The 14,354-nt window shown below is 35.7% G+C and overlaps 1 protein-coding gene and 1 non-coding gene across 3 annotated transcripts in view; both read right to left on the bottom strand.

Annotated features, from left to right (window-relative positions):
* FNDC3A (fibronectin type III domain containing 3A) overlaps positions 1 to 14,354 on the bottom strand; it is a 231,643-nt gene that overhangs the window by 208,899 nt on the left and 8,390 nt on the right. The gene's annotated exons all lie outside the window — the stretch shown is intronic.
* Positions 10,652 to 10,758, bottom strand: LOC115835242. The gene has a single exon (XR_004030235.1). It is a non-coding gene; the product is annotated as a U6 spliceosomal RNA (small nuclear RNA).

Raw genomic sequence — 14,354 nt, 5'->3', positions numbered from 1 at the left:
TTTCACATTTTCTTCAGATTTTGGAATATTTGCTTACTCATAATGAAATAGGGATGAAACTCAAGTCTAAACATGAAATTCATGTATGTTTTATATACATCTTACATAGCCAGAAGGTAATTTTACATAATATTTTAAATAATTTTTTGCATGAAACAAAGTTTTGACTATTTTAACTGCAACCCATCATATAATGGAATTTTCCATTTGTGGCATCATGCCAAAGCTCAGAAAGTTTCAGATTTTTGAGCTTTTTATATTTTGGATTTTTAAATTAGAGATGCTCAACCTGAATAAGCAGTGAAGAGAAAACAAACTGCCCCTTCAACACTTCGCTTAGAAATCTCTTTACCTAAATACCCAATTTAACAGTTCACAAGTTCTGCCTTCTAGAAAACACTGGAACATGAGCATAATTCAGTCAAATCCTTCGCCACTTTATTACAAGGATTGCCTTTTCTCCATTGTCCAAATCATGCTCCTCATTTCCATCTGAGACCTCATCAGAATGGCCTATCACCCATGTTTCAAACGACATTCTGTTCATGATTAATTATGTGTCCTCCTTGAAGATGGAGGCTTTCTCTCTAGCTCTCCTCTTTTCTCTGTGAGCCCTCACTGGAATTGCCCCTAGCAGTCTGGTTGCAGCAATCTCGGCATTTTTTCTTTTTTTTATGGACACACCTCAAAACTTTTCCAGCCTCTACTCATTACACAGTTCCAAAGCTACTTCCACATTTTTAGGTACTTGTTATAGCAGTCCCCCGTTTCTTAGTACCAATTACCGTCTTACTCAACTTAGGCTACTATAGCTAAATAACATAGTCTGGGTGCTTTAAACAACAGACATAATTTTTAACAGTTATGGAGGCCAAGATGTCCAAGATCAGGGTGCTAGCATGGTTGGCTTTTTGGTAAGAATCCTCTTTCTGGCTCTCAGATGGCTACCTTCTCCTTTTGTCCTCAAGGCAGAGAGCATGCAAGCTCAGGTCTCTTCTTCTTCTTATAAGGCCACTAATCTGATCATGGGGACCCCATCCTCATGCTCTCCTCTAAGCTAAATTATCTCCAAAGGCCCCAGCTCCACATACTGTCGCATTGGCGTTTAGGGCTCAATGTATGAATTTTGAGGGGTATACAAACATTCAGTCCATAACACTATTAGGTGCTTTCTCACTCAGCCGCTGACAATTCTGAATCTGTTCTTGTTTCCTTATACATGTATTCTGCTAGTTTTCTTCCTTAACCTTACTATTCATATCCATTAATTCCATCTAGATTTGTTATCTATATGATGACAACAGCTTAGACCTAGAAACTAAGGTAGATAGCTCATGAGAATAAGCTTGGTCTGGGGTTTGAAACTTCAGCTCTTTTTGTCTAAAAAGCATGTGGAAAAATGCAAAGCAGGATTACATCTTGGATTACAGCAACAGTGTAACTGAAGTACTGACAGGAAAAATATGTACATTTAGATTGAGACATCCAATGTCTTTTTTTTTTCTTGAGACGGAGTCTGGCTCTTGTTACCCAGGCTGGAGTGCAATGGTGCGATCTCGGCCCACTGCAACCTCTGCCTCCTGGGTTCAAGCAATTCTCCTGTCTCACCCTCCCAAGTAGCTGGGATTACAGGCGCCTGCCACCATGCCCAGCTAATTTTTTGTGTTTTTAGTAGAGATGGGGTTTCACCATGTTGGTCAGGCTGATCTCGAACTGCTGACCTCAAATGATCCACCCACCGAGGCCTCCCAAAGTGCTGGGATTACAGGTGTGAGCCACCACGCCCTGCCGAAATCCAGTGTCTTTTGATGTGGTTTTTTGATGTATCCAATTCAAACTAAAAACTATATGTCTCCAGAGCCATATCTGAAACCACAAGACTATCATACGCAGTTGTTCCTTGGTTTCTACAGGGGATTGGTTCCAGGATCCCCAAAGATGCCAAAATCCACAAAACCTTAAGCTCCTTATATAAATGGTGTAGTATTTGCATATAACCTATGCGCATTCTCCTGTATACTTTAAATCATCTCTGTATGACTTATAACACCTAATACAACATAAATGCTACATAAATAGTGATACTGTATTGTTATAGGGAATAATGAAAAAGAAAAGCTCTGTACATATTTAGTACAGACGCAACAATCCATTTTTTTCCAAATATTTTCGATCCACGGTTGATTGACTCCATGGATGTGAAACCCCCAGAAATGGAAGGCTGACTGTACTCCAAAGAGTTTTAGTCATTTAACTCTAGAATTTAGGAGTATTTTTAAATATACACATGAACAAAATGTTAGGTAAAAATATCAGAATTACAGTAGCAACTGTATCAAGATGGTGAGATTATGTAACCGTTTTTCTCTATTTCTCCAGGTTTTTTTTTTGTAATATGGATATGGTTTATACCACCATCAAAATTTTGATTTAAAAGTTAATAGTCTTGAAGAGCCATAGGCAACCACACATACTTGGATTCTCAACCACCTAAGTACCCTTTCAGGAGAATTTAAATAAATTCTGCTAGAACTTGGACTTTATCCAAATTACTAATTTATCTCATGAACTGATATCCTAAAATGTATTTTTCCAATTTAGACTTCTATTTCATTTTTAACATTTGGATTTTTTATCTTCTAAACTTGACTACGTTAGACTAAAAATAAGGTATTTGAAATCACCTGTGGTGGAATTTCCTGAGATGAAAGTCATGGGAATCACTCTGCAAAATTATCCTATCATTTCTTATCAGAAACCTAAAACAAATATTTCATAGACTGTATTTAACCATAAGAACAGGATATTAGGTTATTTTACATTTTTGCCAAAACTAATTAATTCTTTGAATTACCCTCTTTGATGTCAACTGTACTGCAGAAAAATGGATCTTAAAAATATAATTACATGCATTATTTCAGTTCACCTTAAATGTCCGTATGTTAATGTGAAATTTTATGAAGACACAATAAGCAATCTTGTTTTCTTCTATATTTATAATAGAAATGTATATTGGTAGAGAAAGTGAGAAGGGAGGAGGATGGTAAGGAGACAGTGCTATTAATCATTTTCAGTGACTGATATTAAATTTAAAAAAAGACAACTTTTCATAATTCAAAAGATTTATGCTTAATCTAGTTCCTTGCTTTTCTTTCTCTCCCCCATGCTCACTTTTTTCATTTCTTTGGATACTGGAAGTGTAAAACAGTACAAGATTTGGTACAAAAAAAGGCTACAACTAAGATTGTTATGCTAAAAAAAAAAAAAAAAGGCAGCCCTCAATCAAGAAATAGGCTCCCTTACAGTATTTTGTTAGAAGTCAGATATATCTGAAAATTTTAAAAAAGAAATAAATAAAAAGGCCTTTCACTCTTACAGTGGCTCACGACTGTAATCTCAGCATTTTAAGAAGGTGAAGCAGGAGGACCACCTGAGCCCAGGAGTTTGAGACCAGCCTGGGCAACATATTGAGACCTTATTAATATTATTATTATTATTAGTTGTTTTAAAGTCAGATATAATTGGAAAATATTTTCTCACTGAAACACCATAATAAGTGATGATTTTGTCCTCAGATCATGATGTTAAGAGTTAAATTTAACCTATATCTTTCTTAAAACCTTTCATTGTGGAAAATTTCAAACATACACCAATGTAAACATAATAATATAATGAACCCCATGTACTCATTACCCAGCTTCAACTCATGACCAGTCTAGTTTCATCTATACCCCACTTCCTGTCTTGCAGTATTATGAAACACATCTAGGACATTCCAAAACTTTATTTGCAAATATTTCTTTTTTTTTTTTTTTTTGAGATGGAGTCTTGCTCTGTCACCCAGGCTGGAGTGCAGTGGCACGATCTCGGCTCACTGCAACCTCCGCTTCCCAGGTTCAAGCAATTCTCCTGCCTCAGCCTCCTGAGTAGCTGGGATTACAAGCATGCGCCACCATGCCCAGCTAATTTTTGTATTTTTAGTAGAGATGGGGTTTCACCATGTTGGCCAGGCTGGTCTCAAACTCCTGACCTTGTGATCCGCCCACCTCGGCCTCCCAAAGTGCAGGGATTACAGGCGTGAGCCACCGTGCCCGGCCACAGCAAATATTTCAGTATGTATCTCTGAAAGACAGGAACTCCTTTTTAAAACATAATTACAAAACCATTACCATACACACACTTCAATAATTCCTTAAATCATCAAATATGTAGTCAGTGTTAAAATTTTGCATTGTCTTGTTAATTTTTATTAAAACTTGTTTGAATCAGGATTTGTATTAGATGTGCACACTACTATTTGCCATGTCTTTAAAAACCTCTTTTAATCTAAGTACTATCCATTTGACTGCCATGACTTTAATAATGTTTTAAAAGCAAGTAATTTTTTTATTTCTGAAGACCACATTAGTCTATTTTTTTATTTTTGAAAAAATTAATAATTAGTATCAGTCCTTAAAAGTGACTTTAACTAGATCATATATAGCTGATGAATCTTTTCATCTGGATATATGAAGAGACAATCAATGGAGGTAATTTAAAGAACATTAGCAAGATCACACTTCCAATTTTAATTTGATTAGAAAAATCTCAAATAGCCAATTTCTAAGATTAACAAATGTATTATCAATCTAGTGAAACACAGTTTTCTATATCTTTATTCATAATTGCTGTTAAGATACTAAAACTTCATTACTATCTACCATTATTTTGCCTAAGAGCACATTCTGGGCACATTTCACTCTCTTGATCAAAAATTTAAAAAGGAGTCATGGAAGGATTTTATATTATGAGGATTTTTTTTAACCTACAGAAAAGCTGAAATAACTGAACAGTAAACACCCATATACTTGCCACCTAGGTTCAAAAATTGACAGGTTTTAATTGCATGTATTCCTCTAGTGATCTTTTTTAAATGCACTTCAAAGTAGCAGATATCAGTATACTTCACCCCTAAACACTTCTGCATGTTACTAGCATTCAAAATTTTAGTTCCTTAAAAAAAAGTTCATGTATGATAAAATGTACAAATCTTCATTAAGTTTTTTTTGTCAAATTCCTTTTACCAGAAATGTATAAATCTGAAGTGTGCTATCATATGAGATTTTAAAAAATGAAACTACTATAAGTATCTAAGACTCTAAAGTCCTATTGTTGTTCTAAGATCACAGCTTTCAAATCCTGGTATGTATCAGAATGACCTGCAGGGATTATTAAAACAGATTCCTGGGCCACACACACAGAGTTTCTGATTCAACAGGTGTGTGGTGGGGCCCAGTAAATCACATCTCTAATAAGTTCCCAGGTTAGGCTGATGCTGCTAGTCTCTGGGCCATACAAATCTAAGACTAAGCTTTTACATTAAGTACTAACTGATAATAAGGATGTAAAGTTGATAACAATGTAAGGTGCATACCTTATTCTGGAAAGCCTCATCCCAGATGTGAATACATTATCCTTCAACTAGAAACAGATAAAAATACTGACCTAAGGAAAGTATTTGTAAAAATACTGACCTAAGAAAGATAAAAATACTGACCTAAGAAAGTATTTGTAAAGAATCAAGTTTAATGAAGAATTTTTAATTGCCTTTGGATATTACAGTCAAATCAATATACTAGGAGAGTATGATATGCTATCCTCAGACTGAAATTGCTATTTCCTGTAGATTAAACAAAGTTGAAACTTTCAAACACTCTTGGGAAATGGCAGAGTAATGAGTTAAATGTATTAAACAAACATGCACCAAGTAGTTGTTATAACTACTTGGTTGGTGCGAAAGTAACTGCGGTTTTTGCCATTACTTGTAATGGTACAAATGGTACTTTTAATTGAAAGCAATGGCAAAAACCACAGTTACTTTTGCACCAACCTAATACAATGTGTCAACTACTCTTGATTTTTGAAATAGCTTTACTGAGGTATAACTGACATATATCAAATTGCACATGTTTAAAAGTGTACAATTTGATAAATTTTGACACATAAATACACCTGTGAAACTATTACCATAATCAAGATAATGAACTTATCCGTCATCTCTCAAATTTTCCTACTAACCATTTGTAAACTGGAGCCTTTGCATTTCCATGAACAATGATGTTGCTTTCATGTGCTTACCTGCCATCCACATATATTTTTGGTTGAATATTCGTTGGATTATTTTGTCCATTTAGTTACTAGACTGTTTTCTTGAGTTTTGATAGTGCTTTATATATTCTAGATAGCAGTCCTTTACCAGATAAGTGATTTACAAATATTTTTCTCCCAGTCTGTGGCTTGTTTTTATATTCTCTTACCAATGTCTTTTGAAGAGAAGTTTTAAATTATGATAAAGTACAATTTATTGATTTGTCATTTTATGAATGGTGCTTTCAATGCTATACTTAAGAAATCTTCACCTAATGCAAGGTCACAGAGATTTTCTCCCATGTTTTCTTTAAGAAATTTCATAGTTTTAGGCTTTACATTCTTTCTACTTTCTATTAATTATTGAGAAGGGTATTGAAATCTCTGCTAAAATTGCATTATTTGTATATAGACAATCCCCAACTTGTGATGGTTCAACTTAGAATTTTTGGACTTTATGATGGAGCAAAAGAGATACACATTTAGTAGAAACCATACATCAAGTATCCATACAAGCATTTGGTTTTCCACTTTTCAGTATTCAATAAATTACATGAGACATTCAACACTTTATTATAAAATAGGCTTTGTGTTAGATGATTTTGTTCATCAACCATATGATAATGTAAGTGTTCTGAGCACATTTAAGATAGGCTAGGCTAGGCTACGATGTTCAGTAGGTTAGGTGAATTAAACGCATTTTTGACATATTTTAACCAGGTGGGTTTATCGAGACATAACCTCATCATGAATTAAAGAGCATCTGTATTTCTCTTTGCAGTTCCAGCATATATTTAGAAATACTCTCTCTCTTTTTTTTTTTTCCTTTTTTCTTTTTTTTGAGACAGGGTTTTGCTGTGTCACTTAGGCTGGAGTGCAGTGGTGTGAGCATAGCTCACTGCAGCCTCAACCTCCCAGGTTCAAGCAATCCTCCCACCTCGGCCTTCCTAGTAGCTGGGTCTACAGGCATGTGCCACCACACCCAGCTAATTTTTATATTTTTTTGTAGAGACGGAGTTTCACCACATTTCCCAGGCTGGTCTCGAACTCCTGGACTCAACTGATTCAACCCCCTCAGCCTCCCAAAGAGCTGTGATTACAAACATGAGCCACTGCCCCCAGGCCAGTTCCTATATTAGATGCACAAATATTTATAATTGCATGCCCTCTTAATTAATCCCTTTATTAGTATGAAACAATCCTCTTTATCTCTGGCAAGAATTCTTTGTTCTGTAACCTAACTTCTGGTTTAACTTAGTGATTTCAGTTTTCTTTTGGATAGTGTAAGCATGGTATATCTTTTTGCATCCTTTTAACTTACTTAAAGTGGATTTTTTGTAGATGTGAAATATTTGGGTCTTAATTTTAAAAAATTGAATCCAACAATCCCTGACTTTTAATTGTGGTGTTTAGGCCATTTATATGTAATGTGATTGTTGATACGGTTAGATTTACATCACCATCTTGCTATTTGTTTCAAATGCTCTTTGTCCCCTTTTCCCTCTTTATCTGCTTCATTTTGATTTCCTATTATATCATCCCCTCTCTCTTGTTGATTTATAGGCTACAACTCTTTGTTGCTTGAGTGGTTTCTTTAAAGTTTACAATACATGTCTTTTACTTATTACTGTATACCTTCAAGTAATATACTACTTCAGGAATATGTATCAGAACCTTACAACAATAAATCTGCAATTTCTCTGGGATTTTTGCTATTATTGTGTATTTTACTTTTACATGTTTTAAACCTCACATTGTCATTTTTTAGGGGGTTGGAGGGGAGGGCAGGGTCTCTAATGCCCAGGCTAGAATGCAGTGGTGTGATCTCAGCTCACTGCAATCTCTGCCTCCTGGGTTTAAGCGATCCTCCCAACTTAGCCTTCCGAGCAGCTGTGACTACAAGCATGCACCACCATGCCTGGCTAATTTTTGTTTTTTTGGAGAGACAGGATTTCACCATGTTGCCCAGGCTGGTCTCAAACTCCTGGGCTGAAGCAATCTGCCTGCCTTGGCCTCCGAAAGTGCTGGGATTACAGGCATGAGCCACCACACCTGGCAACTGTCATCATTTTTATATTAAACAGTCATTTGTCTTTTAAAGATATTCAAATAATAATTTTTTTTTAATCCTATATATTTGCCCAGGTAGTTACCACCTCCAGTACTCTAAACTCCTTGTGGCCAAGTTTCCATGTGGTTTAATTTTCCTTCTGCTTGAAGGACTCTATTTAACATGTCTTTTAGTTCATAAATGAAAGTGATAAATTATTTCAGCTTTTGTACATTTGAAATCTTTATTTTGCCTTTATTTTGAAAGACAGTTTGGGTAAAAAGTCCCAGGTTGATGGTTTTTGCAAAAAAATGTTTTAAAGATATTGCTTCATTGTCTTCTAGCTTACATTGTTTCTAATGACAGATCTGATGTCACCCTTATCTTTGTTCTGTTTTTCTTTGGCTGCTTTTAAGATTTCCTTTATGGGCCGGGCACAGTGGTTCACACCTATAATCCCAGCACTTTGGGAGGCCAAGGTGGGCAGATCACGAGGTCAAGAGATCGAGACCATCCTGGCCAACGTGGTGAAACTCCATCTCTACTAAAAATACAAAAATTAGCTGGGCATGGTGGCATGCACCTGTAACCCCAGCTACTCAGGAGGCTGAAGCAGGAGAATTGCTTGAACCTGGGAGGTGAAGGTTGCAGTGAGCCAAGATTGTGCCACTGCACTCCAGCCTGGCAACAGAGCAAGACTGTCTCAAAAAAAAAAAAAGTTACCTTTAAGTGATTTGATTATGATGTGTTTTAGCAGAATTTTATTCATCTTTCTTATGCTTATTGTGCTTATTGGTTTATAGTTTATATCTATTTTGGAAAATAGCCATTATTTCTTCAAATACTTTTTCAGTTATTGTCTCCAAATTCTATTTTCTTTCTTCTGTGCTTCATTTTGGATAGTTTCTATTGCTGTATCTTCATGTACACTAATCTTTTCTTTGACAAAGTCTGACATGCCATTAATGTAGTATGTCTTTGACACGTAATCTTAATCTAGACAGTATCTCTATTTAACATGTTCAATCTTTTTGTTAGCTTCTCCAACAGTCATAGCTGTTTTAATGACTATCATCATCAGTATCATTTGAAGGCCAATTTCAAGTGACTGATTTTTCTCAATATGGTTTGTATTTTCCTGCTTCTTTGCAGACTCAGTAATTTGAACTGAATGTAAGATACTGTTAACTTTATCTTGTTGGCTGTTGGATATTTTTGCATTTCCATAAATAATCTGGAGATTTGTTATAAGACGTGGCTAAGGGACTCGGACGAAGTTTGATTCTTTGGGACTTGCTCTTACGACGGATTAGGCAAGAACAGAGTTGCATTTAATATGTAATTAATTTTTTCCCACTACTAATGCAAAACCCTCCAGAGTACTCTACTGAATGCCCTGTGAATTATGAGGCTTTCTGTTCGAGCTAGTGGAAACAGGCACTTCTTCTGGCCCTGTGTGAGCTTGGATACTGTTCTATATACAATCTTTTTAGTTGGCTCTTTCTCCAGCCCTGTGTAGTTTCCTTAAATGTATATGTTTATCCGTACTTTGCTGAACACTTAAGGTTTTCATGTCTGATAGCTTTAACTTATAAATTACTACAAGCTTTTTCTTATCTTTTTTTTTTTTTTTTTTTTTTTTTTGAGACAAGTTCTCTCTCTCACCCAGGCTGGAGTGCAGTGGCACAATCATGGCCCACTGCAGGCTCCTGGGCTTAAGCCATTCTCCCACCTAAGCCTCCAAAGTAGCTGGGACTACAGGCATGTGCCACCATGCCTGGCTTACTTACTTACTTATTATTTAGTAAAAACAAGTTCTTGCTATGTTGCTCAGGCTGGTCTCAAACTCCTTATATCAAGCAATCCTCCCACCTCAGCCTCCCAAAGTCCTGGGACTATTAGGCATGAGCCAAGCACCTGGCCATACTACAAGCTTTTAAATTATAAATTACTATATTATGGCTTTTATCATTCTCATATGCAATTTAGATTCTGGAGAAGGTTGTTTAACCCTTTATAATGATATATATCTGCAGTAACAATATTTTTGGCTTTGCCTGTTGCTGAAGTAGGTGTATTCATAAACATCCAATTCAAATTCATCCAATTTGGCTTGGATGTTGACATTTCATCAGTGATGTACTGTTTATGAATTTATGCGTTGGGGTGGAGAGTTCTGCAGATGTCTATTAAGTCCACTTGATCCAGAGCTGAGTTCAAGTCCTTAATATCCTTGTTAATTTTCTGTCTTGTTGATCTAATATTGACAGTGGGGTGTTAAAAGTCTCCCATTATTATTGTGTGGGAGTCTAAGTTTCTTTACAGGTCTCTAAGAATTTGTTTTATAAATCTGGGTGCTCCTGTATTGGGTACATACATATTTATGAGAGTTAGCTCTTCTTGTTGCATTCAGCCCTTTACCATTATGTAATGCCCTTCTTTGTCTTTTTTTTATCTTTGTTGGTTTAGAGTCTGAAAAATACAGAACGCTTCACGAATTTGTGTGTCATCCTTGCGCAGGGGCCATGCTAATCTTCTCTGCATCGTTCCAATTTTAGTATATGTGCTGCCAAAACGTGCACAAATTTATGCTATTTAAATAAGTTATAATGTATTTTCGTTTAAGTGCCATAACATTTTTATATATAGGGCAGTGATTATAGCCATAGTTTCATAATGCAATAGGTCAAACCATATGAAGTTGCCACTGAGGTCAAAAACTTTAAAATATCAACAATTTAACCTAATGAAAGTATTCATACACTTACAAGGAAATCAATAATTTACACAGATTGTTAGCAACAAATTAACTATAACTTATTTATCTTATTCTTCTCCAATCCCACATCCACTGGAAAGAAGGAAAGAGTACTGTTGGTTGGATGGATAAGCCTCACTCTTTTATGTCCCTTAAGTGAAGAAAGGTTTAAAAGGGAAGAGGGCATTCAGAGCCACCGTCCTTACCCTTCTTAGTCAGATATACTAAATTTAAATTTAATTCGGCATTTAGGAGATACAGCCCCCATTCTCCCACTAAGAAATTATACCTTAATACTAACATGAAAATCCTGTTAAAATAGACTTCAAAGGAAATCTTGATCAAAAAGATACTTCCAGTCAGGAAACTATGGAAACAAGAGAGAAAGAACTGCTTCCAAGAAACGAACCCCAGTCCATTAAAGGACTGATAGTGTGCACATAGATCAGTTTTTCTTTTAAGTAACATCTTCTTAAGTTCCACATATAGCTCTAGCTGTCTAGTGTCTTTGGAGCACACAGGCTACCCTTTAGAGCCAAAAGGCAACTACACCCAGGACAATCCTATTTTCACTTCCAAATATTATACTGTCCTTTTTAGAGTATTATATAAAACTTTAGTTTTTATATTATAGATTGTTAACTTTGCTCTTGTAGAACTTCAAATCCATTGGTGTGATTTTTGGACTGAAGATTAATCCTGTAGTTTCTGAATATTTTCTGGCCACAGTAATACATTGGTAACTAAATTCATGACAGAAAGTTTGAGTTCCTGTGTAAAAGCTACTATATTACTATATTACTACATCTTAACCATACTAACATGTTTCCTTCACTAATTCCTCCAAAATAATTTTATCATAATAAAATCAAGAAATATTTCTTTATTTCCTATAAGTAGATTTGTCTGCAGAATCCAGTAGTCTTTAAAGTAGACCTTTCTGAGATGACCAGATTCTTTGTTTATAAATCTACAACTATGCCTTAAAGATTGCCTCTAATCATACTCATCTTCCTTTAACTTCTTTTTAAAAAAAAATTCCGGGCCAGGCGCAGCGGCTCACGCCTGTAATCCCAGCACTTTGGGAGACCGAGGTGGGTAGTTTGAGACCAGTCTGACCAACATGGTGAAACCCTGTTTCCACTAAAAAATACAAAAAATTAGCCGGGTGTGGTGACACGTGCTTCTGGTCCCAGCTACTCAGGAGGCTGAGGCAGGAGAATCTCTTGAACCTGGGAGGCGGAGGTTGCAGTGAGCCAAAATCGCGCCATTGCACTCCGGCCTGGGTGACAGAGCGAGGCTCCATCTCAAAAAAAACAAAACAAAACAAAACAAAACAACAACAAAAAAAACTTCCTTCTCTTTACTCTGTCTTCCTCTTAAGCTTCTGATTCCTCTCTTGACCTCTATCATTAACTGTCTTGAAATATTAGGTTCTAATATTAAAGGGGAGGATCAAAATATCCAGACATATGGAACTTTAAAAAAACTACATTCGAAATTATAACTTTATATTTAAAAAAGCAAAGTGTTTTTATAACAGAAACTCTGAAAATAAAAAGCACTTTATTTTGTCTTGGTTGGCAGCTGTAGTTATAGAGGTTAAGAATCACTGGTAGAATTCTCACTTCTTTAACCCACTTTAACACAGTTTCAGATTCAACACTACACAGAAATTGCTAGCTCTAAAAACACCAATGACTTCAGACACCAACTGGGAAGCTTCTGCAAGTGAAAGGAAGTGCTATTAAAAATTACACAGGGAAAACTGACATAAATCAAAGCTGTCCACCCAGGAGGAATGGTCCTAATCAGGACCAATCATAACAAAGCCTTGCATGTGTTATGTTTGTTATATCACAAAGGCTGTACTTGCTTATACTTGAAAATATACATACAAACATTGTTTTTAACTCTTTCCTGACCCCTAATCCAACTCCTATTTCTATGGCTAACAACTGTGGTGCACCCTTCCAGTCTTTTTCTCCGAACTTACCTGTGTGTTAGGTTTTCTGGGATTGGTTGTTACATAAGTGAAATCACATACACTGCTTTGGTGTATTGTATTTTTTGTGTGTGTGTATGAATTGTGTCTTTGTGTATGTATTATATTGTATCTTGCCCTTTCATGTAAAATATCTTAAGAGGTACATCTATGTCTATTTCATGTTTTTTCATAAGTATCTAATATTATAGTGTAAGGGCACACCATAATTTAACTGTTCTAATGACGACCTTATTACTTCCAGTTTCCCATCATACATTCTCTCCTCTGCATGGAATAATCATGCAATACTCTCTATTAATGAATGATAGCATTTCTATATTACAGACATATAGAAATAAAACTTCTGGTTCAGGAGAATGTACATTTGAAATGGATAGATACTGCCAAACTTTTCTCCTAAGAAGATGAAGCTATTTATATTCGGTTCAATAGTATTTCTTCAAAACTTAACAGGCTACCTATATTTCTACCTCTATAAATTTCCTGCTTACATTCTTTCCCATTTTCTATCAGGTTATCTTTTTCATATTAATTTGTAGGTACACCTTATATACCTTGAATATTAATTTTGTCTATTACATGTCAAATATTTTATCCCAATCTATTGCTTGCCTTCCTTTTTAAATGGCATCTAAGTTTGATGTCTCACTTAAAAGGCCTTCTCTGCTCCAACAATATTTTAAATTAACTTTTAAAAGTTTTGTCATTTTATTTTTTATTTATCAACATTTAGTCCACCCGGGGCTAAGCACGGTGGCTCACGCCTGTAATCGCAGCACTCTGGGAGGCCGAGGAGAGCGGATCACAAGCTCAAGAGATGGAGACCATCTGGCCAACATGGTGAAACCCCGTCTCTACTAAAAATACAAAAATTAGCTGGGGGTGGTGGTGGGCACCTGTAATCCCAGCTACTTGGGAGGCTGAGGCAGGAGAATCGCTTGAACCCGGGAGGCGGAGGTTGCAGTGAGCCGAGATCACGCCACTGCACTCCAGCCTGGCAACACAGTGAGACTCCATCTCAAAAATAAATAAATAAATAAATAAATAAATAAATAAATAAAAATAAAAAACCATTTAGTCCACCTGGAACTTAGTTTTGAGAGTGTCACGAAGTGGGTACCTAACTATCTTTACTTCAATTAGACAGTTGATTGTCCCACACCCTTTATAGACCAGTTCTTCCATTACTCATTCATTTATCATACAATTCTTCTTTATCCATGTTTATCTATGGATCTTCTCCTGAATTTATTATTCTATTCCTCTGATCAATATGCCTATTCCTACTCCAAATTCTTATTTTAATAATTGTAATTTTATAATGTTTCGACCTTTGATGGGTCCCATTTATTATACTTTTTTTTTTGAAATTTACTTGGCCATTCTTGTGCATGCTCTCTTCTCAAAACTTG

The sequence above is a fragment of the Nomascus leucogenys genome, chromosome 5 (assembly GCF_006542625.1).
Source record: "Nomascus leucogenys isolate Asia chromosome 5, Asia_NLE_v1, whole genome shotgun sequence".
Classification (NCBI taxonomy): domain Eukaryota; kingdom Metazoa; phylum Chordata; class Mammalia; order Primates; family Hylobatidae; genus Nomascus; species Nomascus leucogenys.
Note: the sequence above shows the minus strand (reverse complement) of the source record. Positions and strands in the feature narration are given on the sequence as shown.